At 47.4% G+C, this 14,190-nt stretch overlaps 1 pseudogene; it reads left to right on the forward strand.

The window, feature by feature from the left end:
- Positions 1-2,647: 2,647 nt before the first annotated feature.
- Positions 2,648-3,533, forward strand: LOC135269711 (tubulin beta-4B chain-like; annotated as a pseudogene).
- The last annotated feature ends 10,657 nt before the right edge of the window (positions 3,534-14,190 follow it).

Here is a 14,190-nt window from a genome sequence, read left to right on the forward strand (position 1 = left end):
TTTTGGGAGGCCAGACATTTGGATTGCTTGAGGTCAGGAATTTGAGACCAGCCTGACCAACGTGGTGAAACCCTATCTCTACTAAAAATAAAAAATTAGCCAGGCATGGTGGCAGGCACCTGTATTCCCATCCACTCAGGAGGCAGAGGTTCAGTGATCCAATATTGCAATACTGTACTCTAGCCTGGGCAACAGAGACAGACTAGATCTCAAACACACACACACACACACAAACAAACAGAAAAAGGCAGTGTGATAAAACACACCAAAATATTCATAATGCAGAATGGTATCATGAATAACGTTGACTTATAAACTCCCGCCAGATGAATGGCAGGGCAGATTTTTTCACTTTCTCACGCTGAGCTAATTTTTGCTTTCTGAACCTAATTTTCTCTATGTGATACGTCACGGGTTTAGGAAAGTAATTACTTCCTACTACTATTTTGGTTTCTTAAGAAGTCTTTTTTAAAGGTGAAAAACAATTTATTACAGTGTAATTTTCATAGAATAGTATACACCCATTTGAAGTGCACAATGAGTTTTTGTCAAATGTATGTAATTGCGAGAATAGCACAACAGTCAAGATACAAGATACAGAATATCCCACACCCCAAAGACTCCTCTTTATATTCCTGGGTTTGTTTCTGAACTCTCTCTTCTGGTTTTTGGTTTTTTTTTTTTTTTTTTTTTTGAGACATGCTTTCTCTCACCCAGGCTGGAGTGCAGTGGGGCAATCTCACCTCACTGCAATCTCTGCCTCCCAATCTCAACCGATCATCTCACCTCAGCCTCCCAAGTAGAAGAGACTACAGTCTCATGCCACCAAGCCCAGCTAATTTTTGTCTTTTTTGCAGAGATGGAGTTTCACCATGTTTCTTTCCCAGGCTGGTCTTGAAACCCTTAGTTCAAGCAATCCACCCACCTCTGCCTCCCAAAGTGCTGGGATTACAGGAGTGAGCCACCACACCTGGCCAAGCCACCATGACTGACCTTTTTTTTTTTTTTTTGAGATGGAGTCTCACTCTGTTGCCCAGGCTGGAGTGATGTATAGCAATATGATCTCATCTCACTGCAACTTCCATCTCCTGGGTTCAAATGAGTCCCTGTGTCAGCTTCCCGAGTAGCTGGGATTACAGGTGCATGCTACCATGCCTGGCTAACATTTGTATTTTAGTAAAGGTGGGGTTTCACCATGTCGGCCAGGCTGGTCTTGAACTCCTGAACTCAGCTGATCTGCCCACCTCAGCCTCCCAGAGTGCAGGGATTATAGGCTTCAGCCACCGTGTCTGGCCAGGACATGCTTCTGTGGCTTGACACACTCACTCTTGGAACAGTCTTTCCTAACCCACTTGCGAGGCCCAACAGAACATAGGAGGAGCCAGAGAGTGTTTATATCTGACCCCAACCCCTCTGAGGGTCCTTCGGTGGAGCCTGAATAAAGGTGGGAACAAAAATCTTGTGTGTCTCCTTTTTTCTACTGGTTAGAGGGCAGTTGTAGGATCCTGAGAAGGAAGAATGTCTTCTACATGTGACTCAGGTCATCTTTATTAAATAAGAGTAAAACATCTAAACTCCTTTTTGTTTTCTGCTGCTATAACAGATCCCACACACTGGGTGATTTATAAAGAATAAAAGTTTAAGGCCAAGAGCAGTGGCTCATGCCTGTAATACCAGCACTTTGGGAGGCCGAGGTGGGCAGACCACGAGGTCAGAAGTTCGAGAAAGCCTGACCAACACGGTGAAACCCCGTCTCTATTAAAAATATAATAATTAGCTGGGTGTGCTGGAGCACACCTGTAGCCCAGCTACTCAGGAGTCTGAGGCAGGAGAACTGCTTGAAGCCAGGAGGCGGAGGTTGCAGTGAGCCAACATCCCACCACTGCCCTCCAGCCTGAGTGACAGAGCAAGACTTCGTCCAAAAAAAAAAAAAGGAAAAGAGAAAAAAGAATATAACTTTATTTGGCTCACAGTTCTGGAGGCTGAGGAGTCTAAGATCAAGTGGCCACAACTTGTGAGAGCCTTCTTGCAGCGCCATGCCATGGCAAAGGGGCAAGCACGCACAGGACACAAGAGGGGACGGAAACTGAACTTATCCTTTTATCAGAAGCCCACTCCCTGGATAACCCAACCTTCATCCATTCATGAGGGCAGAGGCCTCATAACCTAATCAGCTCTTAAAGGCCCTACCCCTTCTTTTCTTTTCTTTTTGACAGAGTTTTACTCTTGTTGCCCAGGCTGGAGTGCAATGGAGCAATCTCAGCTAACTGAAAACTCCACCTCCAGGATCCAAGTGATCTTGCTGCCTCAGCCACCCAAGTAGCTGGAATTGCAGGTGCCTGAGACCAGGCCTGGCTATTTTTTGTGTTTTCAGCAGAGACAGGGTTTCACCATGTTGACCAGGCTGGTCTCAAACTCCTGACCTCGTGATCAACCCGCCTTGGCCTCCCAAAGTGTTGGGATTACAGGCATGGCCACCTCGCCCGGCCCTCTATTAATCTAAACGTTTTAAATAAATAAAAGAAAACATTTGTTAGGTATATAGTAGCTAACACAAAGGTACCTGAACATAAAATTAAGAAACAGCATATTGAATCCAGAAGTATGTTTAAAAACACAAAATAAAGCAGCAAAGTGGCCAGGCCCGATGGGTACCTTCCTCATCAACAAGATCCGGGAGGAGTACGCAGACAGGGTCGTGAACACATTCACTGTGGTGCCCTCACCCAAGGTGTCAGACACGGTGCTGGAGCCCCACAATATCACCCTCTCCATCTATCAGCTCATAGGAAACACAGACGAGCCCTACCGCATCAGTAATGAAGCTCTCTATGACATCTTCTTCAGAACCCGAAAGCTGCTATGCCTACCCACGGTGACCTGAACAACCTGGTGTCTGCCACCATTAGTGGGGTCACTACCTGCCTATGCTTCCCAGGCCAGCTCAAGCTGACCTGCAGAAGCTGGCCGTGAATATGGTCCCATTCCCCCACTGGCCCCAACCCCATGCCCAGCTTTGCCCTGCTGACCAGCCAGGTAAGCCAGCAGTCCTGGGGCCTGACAGTGTCCAAGCTCACCCAGCAGATGTTGGATGCCAAGAACATGATGAGAGCCTGCGAGCCCCCTCCATGGCTGCTACCTGATGGTGGCCATCATGTTCAGGGGCCACATGTCCACGAAGGAGGTGGATGCAAATGCTTAATGTCCAAAACAAGAACAGCAGCTACTTTGTCGAGTGGATCCCCAACAATGAGAAAACGGCTGTCTGTGACATCCCGCCCCAAGGGCTAAAAATGTCCACCACCTTCATTGGCAACAGCAGGGCCATCCAGGAGCTGTCCTAGTGCATCTCGGAGCAGTTCACAGCCATGTTTCCACACAAGACCTTCCTGCACTGCTACATGGGAGAGGGCCTGGACTACATGGAGTTCACCAAGGCCAAGAGCAACAAGAATGACCTGGTGTTCAAATAACAATACCACCAGGACACCACAGCGGAGGAGGAGGGCGAGTTCAAGGAGGAGGTGGCCTAGAGCCTCCAGTCACTGGAGAAAGCAGGGAAGTGGTGTGAACTCTTTATTCGCTCCCAACCTGCCCTCTGGCCTGTGCCTCTGTGTGTGCACTTGCTGTTTTCCCTGTCCACATCCCATGCTGTACAGACAACATTATTAAAGCATTTTCATAGTGAAAACAAATTTCTTTTGGTTTATTTCCATGTGATCTTTTTTTGCCCAGGCCTGGGGCCTGGAGGACCCTGTGGAGCCAATTGTATGCCCCTCTCAGCACTGTCAGAGGATGCATGGGCTTCCCAGGGCTGCATGACAAAGTGCCACCAGCTGGTGGTTTATAGTAATGGAAATTTATTATTTCACGGATCTGGAGGCCTCTTTCATGTCCAAAATCAAGCAGGGCTCTGCTCCCTCTGAGGGCTCCAGGGCAAGGCTCCTTCCTGTCTCTCGCACTTCAGGGGGTTGCTGGGGTTCCTCTGTGTTCCCTGGCTTGGAGCTGGAGCACAGTGATAGCTGCGTCTGTCATCACATGACATTCTCCCTGCCCGTGTCCCTGTGTGTCCTCTCCTCTCCTCATAAGGACAGCAGTCAGTAGGTTAGGGTGTGTCTCAGTCCATTTTGCATTGCTATGAAGGAATACTGAGGCTGAGTAATTTACAAAGCGAAGAGGTTTATTTGGCTCATGGTTCTGCAGGCTCTACAGGAAGAATGGTGCTGGCATTTCCTTCTGGTTAGGACTCAGGAAGCTTCCACTTGTAAACCAAAAATAAAAGTCTAAGCCCTACAGCCATCTGAATGAACCCTTCCATTCAGCCAAGGGCATTCCAAAGTCAGCCTGAAAAACTCATTCGGGCCATGGTGGGAAGGGGAAGCTGGATGTGCCTCATTATCCTTCCCCACTTTTGGAGTCACTAATTAACAGACTCTTTAAGCCTGATAAGAAACGTTTACAATCTATTCTCTCTGAAGCCTGCTACCCAGAAGCTTCATCTGCATGATAAAACTTTGGTCTCCACAACCCCTTATTGTCACCCAGACATTCCCTTCTATTGATAACTCTTTCACCCAATTGCCAATCAGAAAATCCTTAACTCTACTGTGACCGGGAAGCCCCCACTTCAAGTTGTCCTGCCTGTCTGACCAAGCCAACATACATGGTGCATGTGTTGATTGATGAATCACATTGCAGCAGGAGCAGCTGTGAGAAACAGACCTCTCAAAACTGAACTGGGGAGGAAGGGGTGATTTATTCGGCCAGGAGCAAGGCGGCACAGTTGCCTGACAGCCAAGCCGAAGCTCACAGAGAAAGTCTCTGCCCTTTTAAAGGCTTACAGCTCTAGAAATCACATGTGAAAGGCTCTTGGGTTTACAATTCTAGAATATACAAGTGAAAGGGTCTTGGGCTTACAGCTCTAGAATTTACATGTGCAAGGGATCTTGGGCCATGGAGTAGGTGTGGGGTACGTGACTTAGGTGGGGGTTTGATCCTGTTTAAGTAAAAACAATGCCTTCCGGAAAGGTTCCTCCACACCATGCCTGAGATCTATAGGAGGGTGATTAAGGTGGCACCCAGTCTGCCAGCCTTTACTTCTCCTATTGAAATGCAGTGTGGAAGTCAAGGGGAGGCTGGTCTTAGATGATTAAGGGTGATTAAGGGTCTCCTCCCTCAACATCTCTGCAGAATGTGTAAAACCAAGCCGTGCCCTGACCACCTCAGGCACATGTTGTTAGGACCTCCTGAAGTTGTGTCATGGAGACATCCTTAACCTTGGCAAAATACACTTGCTAAATTGATTGAGATCTGTCTCAGATACTTTGAGTTCACTTACTCAATCCTGCAAGAACCGCACCAAGCCATTCACAAGGGATCCGTCCCCCAGCCCAAACACCTTCTACCAGGTCCCACCTCCAACACGGGGGATCAAGTTTCAGTGTGAGGTTTGGAGGGGACACACATCCAAACGGTGTCAGGGTGCACCCTCGGCTTAACCAATCACATCTGCAAACACCGTGTTTCCAAAGAAGGTCCCATTCTGAGGTTCTGGGTGGATGTGAATTTGGGAGGACGCTATCCAGCCCAGTAAAAGGAGAGAAATAACATCTTATTTAAATTGCAGTACCCTTTCAGACGCTCGGTTACAACAGCTTAGCCTGTACCCTAACACGCTAACCAGTCAGGTTACTTCCCTGGGAAGCCAGGGGCCAAAGTAGCCAAGAAGAGCTGACATCTTGAGCAGAGGACATGCAAACTTCAGAAATAGAACATCTCTATAAAAAGAAAGATGGTGCATCTCACAGCCCCTAGGTGAGACCCTCCAGCCGCTGCCATGAGTGCCTGTCTCCAGCTTAGAAAGCTCCCCTGTGAAGCCCCTGCCGTGGGAGACCTAGCCCACATTGTGGCAGGGCCTGTGCCAGCCCCTCCACATGGTGTCTGTTGGAGGCTGGAAGGGCTGCCTGACCGTGCTGCTCTACCCTTGAGTCCTGTGTCAAGAGTCTGTCTTTCTGCACGGGAGTTCCCAGAGCCCCAGGACAGGATCAGGGTAAATGCCTTTCTGCCTTCTGCATGCCCTTCAACTCTCCAACCCGCACCTGAAGTCTTGAGCAGGGAGCCCCAAGTTGGACAGCCCCTCTCCCAGGCACCTGGCTCTAGTTTAATGACTGGGTAGCATTGATGATATGGCTCTGTCCCATCCCTTCCCATGATCTGCAGGGCAGTTGGGCAGGCAATTTTTAATTTCTTCTTTGGTGAGTTTGTATCTTTTCTCTCTTTTTTTTTTCTTAAGGATGTATTTAAGGATTTTTCTTATTAATTTGAGAAAGTTTTTTATATTAAGAATGTCAACCTCTTTGTCCTCCATATCTGTGGCAGATATTTTTCCCTAGTTGAGGCAAACTTTTTTCAGATGTGAAATTCTAGAAGTTTACAGCATGAATTCTCATATAAGGGACATTCAGTGACATAATGGACATGAGTGTCTTTTATTGAAGTTTTCAAACAATATAGATAACACTCTTCAGATGGCCATTTTTTATATTGACCCTCTATAAAGTCCAGTGGCATGATGCCAAACCAGAAACAAGTGAAGACATTTTTACAGGAAACAAGGATATTGAGGTCTGTGTACATAGGTTTTTCCCCACATTTTTAAAAATTATAAAAGTAATACACACACAAAGTAAAAATATTAAAGCAGTATAGACTGATATTAAATGAAAAAGGAAAGTTTCCTGCCCTTAGTCCAACTCTCGGGAGAGAATCATTTTAACAGTTAATGTTTTCAGGTCTTGTTGTTACCACCATAATTTTAAATAAAATGCTTTTACTTTGTTTCTGGATTTTCCAATTTTGGACAATTTCTATTTGATGTCCCAGTATGAAAGAGAAGTTTAAGTCATTTCCACTTCCTACATTATCCCCTTAGTTTTTTTAGTTACATTATTTTTAGCTCTTCCATGTTTTTGGAAATAGGCTGGAGTCATGTGCATAGACCTCCATTTCTGTTTGACCAGCCTGGGCACTGTCTCATGACTTCCTTCTGTGTCAAGTGAAGAGCTGAGGGCTCCTATGCTCTACACCTTATGTGCCAGCTGGTGTCACAAAGCCCTTATGTTTACATTGCTCAGATGTCATTTGCTCAACAAAATGTAGTGAGCACCTGCTATATGCCAGGCACTGTTGTGGGTAGCAAACAGAACAGACAAAAGCCCCTAGTCTTACAGAGCTCACTTTCCAGCTTGAAGGAGACAAAAAATAAACAAAATCAGTAGGCAAATTAGACAATGTATCAGGTGGTGACAAGAACTACAGAGAAAACTAAAGCAAGGAATAGAGGAAGAGAGAGTCATAATTTAATAAGTAGCCAGAGAAGATGTATAACATTAACTCTCTGTTCTGAATCTGTAACTATGTCTCCCCTGCAATTGCCAATATTTTGAACCCCTAATCCTAAAGCTAGGAAACATGTATTATGATTTCATAAGTATTATTCTTTTCTGTACCCAGAACGGAAATGAAATCTCACACCCCTAAGCCTGGCTGATGGCAGGGGATAGTCTGGGAGCCAACATTTAAATGGATATTTTTTTTACACTCTATCACTTGCCCAAGATACTGTTCTGTAACTCTTTGTTTATCCTGGCCTTGCTAATTGCCTTTGTTTTTCCATATTGATGGAAGAAACATGTGAGAAAGATCAACCAGCATCTTCATTGTACTATTCTAAATGGCTCATTGTATCACCTGCTTTTTAGACTTTCAGATTAGAATTTTTTTCTATTGCACATGAGGTAATATAGCCATTTTCTGATTCCATTTCTCTTTTTGTTGAATTCCTTTGGTTGCAGCTGGTTTTATTGGAGTACGTCCTGAAACAACTTCTCAGAAAAGGCACAAAAGAAGGAGCAGGAGATAAACATCCCCCAAACTTGCACATCTGGAAATTCATCCCCCAGATATAATTGACAGGTTAGCTGGGCATGGATTCTGAGTTCAAAATGCTCTTCTTCCTTACAACTCTAAAGGCCATCTCTGTTGCGTTTTCCAGCACTCACTGAGCCTGATGAAAAGCATGCTGCCAATCAGATTCCCATTTCTCTGTGGTTTGCCTGTTTTTTCCTGTGTGATTGCTCCAGAGATCTTTCCATAATTCTTGACATCCTGAAATTCCCCAAGTCTGGTACCAGGTTTGAGTCTCCTTTTAGGCACAAGAAACAGAATCTCACAGGACCAGCAGGGTTGGGTAGCTTGAAACATGAATGCAGGTTGTGGCCAACCGCTACATTGTAAGAGGGCCTGTGCAGGGCAGACAAATTCCTACTAAGGTATGAGAGGCTAATGGGCCAACTGCTCCCAGAAAAGGTAAACAGAGAGTTGTAAGGTCCAAGGACACTCTAGTTCTTGGCGTCTGCATGGAGACATTCTGTGGCACAGAGGCCCTCCTATCACCACAGTGCCCACACACGCCACTTCCGTACCCACACCAAGCACACTCACACCCTCACTCACAGATAAGGCTCACCTGTCTGGCACTCTAGTTCTGCAAGTGTGCCAGCCTTGCAATGGCTGGTTAACAAGGCCTGTTATGCAGAAACAGTTCAGAACTGTGACGTCAAGCCCTTGACACATCACAGGTCCAGCCGAGAAGTCACGAGCATCTTTGCAGACGGCACTAAAACAACTCACCCTGTCAGGCTAACATCGCACTGCCTGGGTCCAGTGGGAACCCGGTCTCAGCGTCCTCTAAGAAGTGCTCACATCAGCCATGCCTTTGTTCTCAGCCAGCTCTAGGGAGCTTAGGTCTGGAAACTTGTCATCGTCTGGGCTTGGGGTGGAGTCACCACCTGTGGCTGTCTGCTCATATCCAGTTTCTATGAAGTCATACGTCAGAACAAGCCTCGAATCTCACATCCGTCTCGCAGCTTTCATGATGCCCTGCTCCCCAGCTTCCCACTTGAGGGGGGTTTGGAGACAAACAGCTGAGAGAAAGTTCTGGCTGGAAATCGTTTGAGTGAATACCTGACGTCAGCGTCCTCACCCTTGTAAATGGTGTTTGTACGTGGCCCAGGCACAGCTGGATATTGGTTCTGGCTATGCGTGTCACTGTTCTGGGCTGCCAGGCCCTGCTAGACTCTGATGGGGCCTTCAAGGGACCCTTGCAGCTGGGCTGCTAAGACCTGGATGTCGCTTTCCCTTTGCCCCGTCTCTGGGCATTGTGACTTCCATCTGGGAAGTCTGTTGGGCCTGCCAGGTCACCCTTGGGCCCAGATGCAGGTTGCACACCTTGCTTTGCTGTGGAAGCCCAGGTTCCTGGCCTGGCCGAAAGGCAGATGGGAGGAAATTCCTGCACATTTGAGAGGAGGCCATCCCTACCTCTGTCTTTGCAGGCAGCCAAGCTGGCTGGTTGGGGCTGCCCACTGCAGGTGTCTGGAGGCCAGTCCCAACCTCAGAATCCAGCCTGGGCATGACAGCCAGAGCCAGCAGCTGGCAATGCCCACCATGCCAGGCAGGACCATCTGGGCAGCTGGCCTCCCTCCCTGCCTCTGCATCTCCTTCAGAGAGGGCTTCTGGGCATGGGGCTGCTGGGACAGGCCTGGCACCCTCAGAGTCCCAGCACAGGCCCACGGCCACCACCCTGTGTCTGGAAAGCTTGCAGTCCGCAACACCTCTGGACCCAGAGGAAGGGTACATCTCAGCTCAAGGTCATGGGCAAAGGCTGTGCCAGCAGCGGGATGGGAGCCAGACCCAGGCCTCAGAGAAATCTGTGGGCTTACAATTTCTGAGGCAGTAAGAAATAACCATTGCTCATCTACAGAACGGGCAAGTGTCCTGTGTGGCCATGTGCTCCTGGGTGATGTTACAGCTGCTGGTTCTGAATGAGATGACTCCTCCTGCATCTTCCCAAGGGTAAAGGCCCCTATAGCCATGTTGGTGGCAGCATGAGCCTTGGGAGGACCTGTGGCTAGAATGGAAGAGGGAGATGTGGGAATGAGGATGATGACCTGATTTCTGGCATCTGCAACAGATGGGTGCTTGGTTAAAGACGTCTGGAAGGCCGGGTGCAGCAGCTTACACCTATAATCCCAGCACTTTGGGAGGCAAAGGTGGGCAGATCACTTCAGGCCAGGAGTTTAGGACCATCCCAGGCAACATGGCAAAACTCCATCTCTACAGAGCTACAAAAGTTAGTGGGGTGTGGTGATGCACAGCTGTACTCCCAGCTACTTGGGAGGCTGAGGTGGGAGGATCATTTGAGCCCAGGAGGTGGAGGTTGCAGTGAGCCCAGATAGTGCCACTGCACTACGGCCTGGGGGACAGAGGGAGACTCTGTCTAAAAAAAAAGATGTCCAGGGCAGCCCAGGTGTCAGATAAGAAGGAGGAGTTCAGACTTACACGGGACACGTGCCCAGAGGACAAGGGGCCAGTCTGGGCTGGAGCCCCAGAGAGTGTTCAGGGTCATCCAAGTGGGCCCCAAATGCAGTTACAGGGATCTTTATACAAAGGCGGCAGAGGGAGATTTGATTCAGACAGAGAAGTTGCTCTGACCTCGGAGGTAGAGAGCAGTGATGCAGCCGCAAGCCAAGGAAGCCCTGCGGCCTCTGGAGGCTGGAAGAGGAAGGAACAGCTTCTCCCCTGGAGCCTCTGTTGGGGCCACAGCCTGGCTGACACTTCGACTTCAGTCCAGTGTTACTGATTTCTGACTCTGAGCTTCCATTTCTTATGAAAGAATAAGTCTCTGTTGTTTTCAGCCACCAAGTTTGTGGCCATGTGTTACCGCAGCCCCGGGACATGAGCACAGGCAGCCTTCCAGGCACAGGGGTGTTTGGCGTCACGCGTGTGCAGGAAAGCTCCCAGGGAGCTGGTGTGCACATCCCAGGTGGGGGCCCCAGACACTGAGAGAGCTGGTTGTATTTGTCCATTCTCACACTTCTATAAAGACATACCTGAGACTGGGTAATTTATGAAGGAAAGAGGTTTAATTGACTCACAGCTCCACATTGCTGGGGAGCCTCAAGAAACTTACAATCATGGTGGAAGGTGAAGGGGAAGCAAGGACCTTCTTCACATGGCGGCGGGAGAGAAGTGCTAGCAAGAGCTGGGAAGACTGCCTCATAAAACCGTCAGATCTCCTGAGAACTCACTGTTAGGAGAACACCCCCAGGATCCAGTCACCTCCCGCTGGGCCCCTCCCTCAACACATGGGGATTATGGGGATTACAAGTCAAGGCGGGATTTGGGTGAGGACACAGTCAAACCATATCACTGGTCTACCAGGGAGGTGATCCTGGGACACGCTCGGAGGGGTGTGGGGAAGTGAGGCAGGACAAGCTGGGCAGTCAGTGCAGGGCACGTGGGTGTGGATGTCACCAATGGGGCACTGGGGCTCAGTCCTGCTGTGACATCACCGAGATTCATCCCACCTGCATTAGGATGCTGGGTGTCCTCTGTCCCACGTGCAGGCCGAGTTGGTGCCTGTGGCCAGTGTCCTTCCAGGGAGAGGACCTTGCAATGTGCAAGTGCCAGTAACATCAGTGGGCACAGAATGCACCTGCTCCAGGAGAGGGGCAGTGGGGTCTCTGAGTGCAGTGGATGGGCCCTTTCAAAGACAAGGCCAGCTTGTGTGAAGGCCCAGAGGGTGGGGGATGAAAGAGGCATTTCCGGTGTCAGAATCTCAGGCTCAACACCACTAGCTGATGACCTTGGGAGAGCTACCTGTTCATGCTGCAAAACTGGATGAAAATACTACCCACTAAAAGGTGCCAACTAGCACACAGCAGGTGCTCGGTATTACCTGTCATAAGTTTTCTTTCTTTCCTTCCTTCCGTCCTTTCTTCCTTCCTTCCTTGTTCTTCCTTCCTTTCTTTCTTTCCTGTCTTTATTTCTCTCTTCTTTCTTTCTCTTTCTTTTCTTTCTCTCTCCCTTCCTTCCTTCCCTTCCTCCCTCCCTCTCTCCCTCTTTCTTTCCTTCCTTCTTCCTTTCTCTCTTTTTTTAGGGAAGAGACCTCACTCTGTTGCCTAGGCTGGAGTGCAGTGGCACCATCATAGCTCATGGCAACCTTGACCTCCTGGGCTCAAGCAATCCTCCTACCTCAGCCTCCCAGGTAAGTGGGATTAAAGACATGAGCCACTGTGCCTGGCGGTACTCTTTAATTCAATTTTTAAATTTTGAGATCATTGTAGGTTCGCATGCAGTTGTAGGAAATAATACAGAATACCTGTAGTCTTTATTCACTGTCCCTCAATGAAAACATCTGGATGAGTACAGTGCAATATCACACTTGCACATACAACAACCAGGAAAGCCACGTTGATAAAGTCAAGGTGCAGAACAGTCCTTCAGTGAGGATCCTTCCTCTGTCCTTTCATAGTTACACCTGCTTCCTCCCTACCTCCACCTTCCGTAACCCCTGGAGAATGCTAATGTGCTCCCATTTCTGTACTGTGGTCACTTCAAGAATGGCAATAATATTGGAAGAAGTAGAATCAAGTAGAACCATTTGGGATGTCTTTCCCTACTCGGTATCATTTCTGGAGACTTATCCAGGATGCTGTGTGTACCGTCTGTTCCTTTGGGTTACTGGGTGGTATTCCAGGGTAGGGATGTGCCTGTCTGTTTAACCATTTGCCCGCTAAAGGACATCTGGGTTGGTTTTTGTCTTTGGTTATTCTAAATAAGGCTGCTTAAACATTTGTATATAGGTTTTATGTAGAAATGTAAGTATTCATTTCTTTAGGATTAATGTCCAGAAGTGCAGTTGCTGGATCGTATAGTAGTTACATATTGAGGTTTTCTGTGAGTGTGTGAGAAAGTGCTCCAGTCTTTCCAGAGTGGCTGCACCATTTTCTAAATATTAATTTTCTGGCTGGGCACAGTTGCTCAAACCTGCAATCCCACCACTTTGGGAGGCCGAGGCGGGCAGATCATTTGAGGCCAGGAGTTAGAGACCAGCCTGGCCAACATAGTGAAATCCCATTTCTACTAAAACACACACACACAAACACAAAATCAGCTGGGCATGGTGGTGCATGCCTGTAATCCCAGCTACTTGGGAGGCTGAAGCATGAGAATTCCTTGAACCCGGGAAGGGGAGGTTGCAGTGAGCTGAGATTGCACCACTGCATTCCAGCCTGGGCAACAGAGCAAGACTATGTCTCAAAATAAATAAATGAATAAATAAATAAACATTGACTTTCTAAGCTTTTTATTTTTGTTTTTGTGGGTACATAGTAGATGTATATATTTATAGGGTACATGAAAAATTTTGATACGGGCATGCAGTGCATAACAGTCACATGGGCTAAGTGGAGTTTCCAGCACCTTGAACATTCATCTTTTCTTTGTGCTACAAACAATCCAATTATACTCTTCTAATTATTTCCAAATGTACGATAAATGATTGTTGGTTGTAGTCCCCCTGTGGTGCTATCAAATTCTAGATCTTATTCATTCTAACTATATTTTTGTGCCCATTAACCGTCTCCACTTTCCATCACCCACTAACCTTCCCGGCCTCTGGTAACCATCCTTCTACACTCTATCTCCAGGAGTTTAATTATTTTAATTTTTAGCTCCCACAAATAAGTGAGAATATGTGAAGTTTATCTTTCTGTGCCTGGCTTGTTTCAATTAACGTGATGTCGTTCAGTCTCATCCATGTTGTTGCAAATGGCAGGATCTTGTTCTTTTTCATGGCTCAATGGTACTCCATTGCGTGCATGCACCACATTTTCTTTATCCATTCATTTGTTGACAGACACACAGGTTGCGTCCAAATCTTGCCTGTTGCGAAGAGTTCTGCAGTAAACATGAAAATGCAGGTATCTCTTTGATATGCTGAATTCCTTTCTTTTGGGTTTACATCCAGCAATGGGATTGCGGGATCACAAGGTAGCTCTATTTTCAGTTTTGTGAGGACCTCCAAACTGCTCTCCATCGTAGTTACACCAGTGTATAAGGGTCCCTGCATTCTCACCTGCATTCGCTATGCCCTGTCTCTTGGATAAAAGCTATTTTCACTGGAGTAAGATGATATCTCATTGTAGTTTTGATTTTCTTTTCTCAGATGATCAGTGATGTTGAGGTATATGACCTTTGCATATACCTGTTTGCCATTTGTATGGTTTTTTTTGAGAAATGTCTATTCAGATCTTTTGCCCATTTTAAAAGCAGATTACTAGATTTTTC

The sequence above is a fragment of the Aotus nancymaae genome, unplaced genomic scaffold (genome assembly GCF_030222135.1).
Source record: "Aotus nancymaae isolate 86718 unplaced genomic scaffold, 86718_ANA_hifiasm-v0.15.2.pri h1tg000057l, whole genome shotgun sequence".
Lineage (NCBI taxonomy): Eukaryota > Metazoa > Chordata > Mammalia > Primates > Aotidae > Aotus > Aotus nancymaae.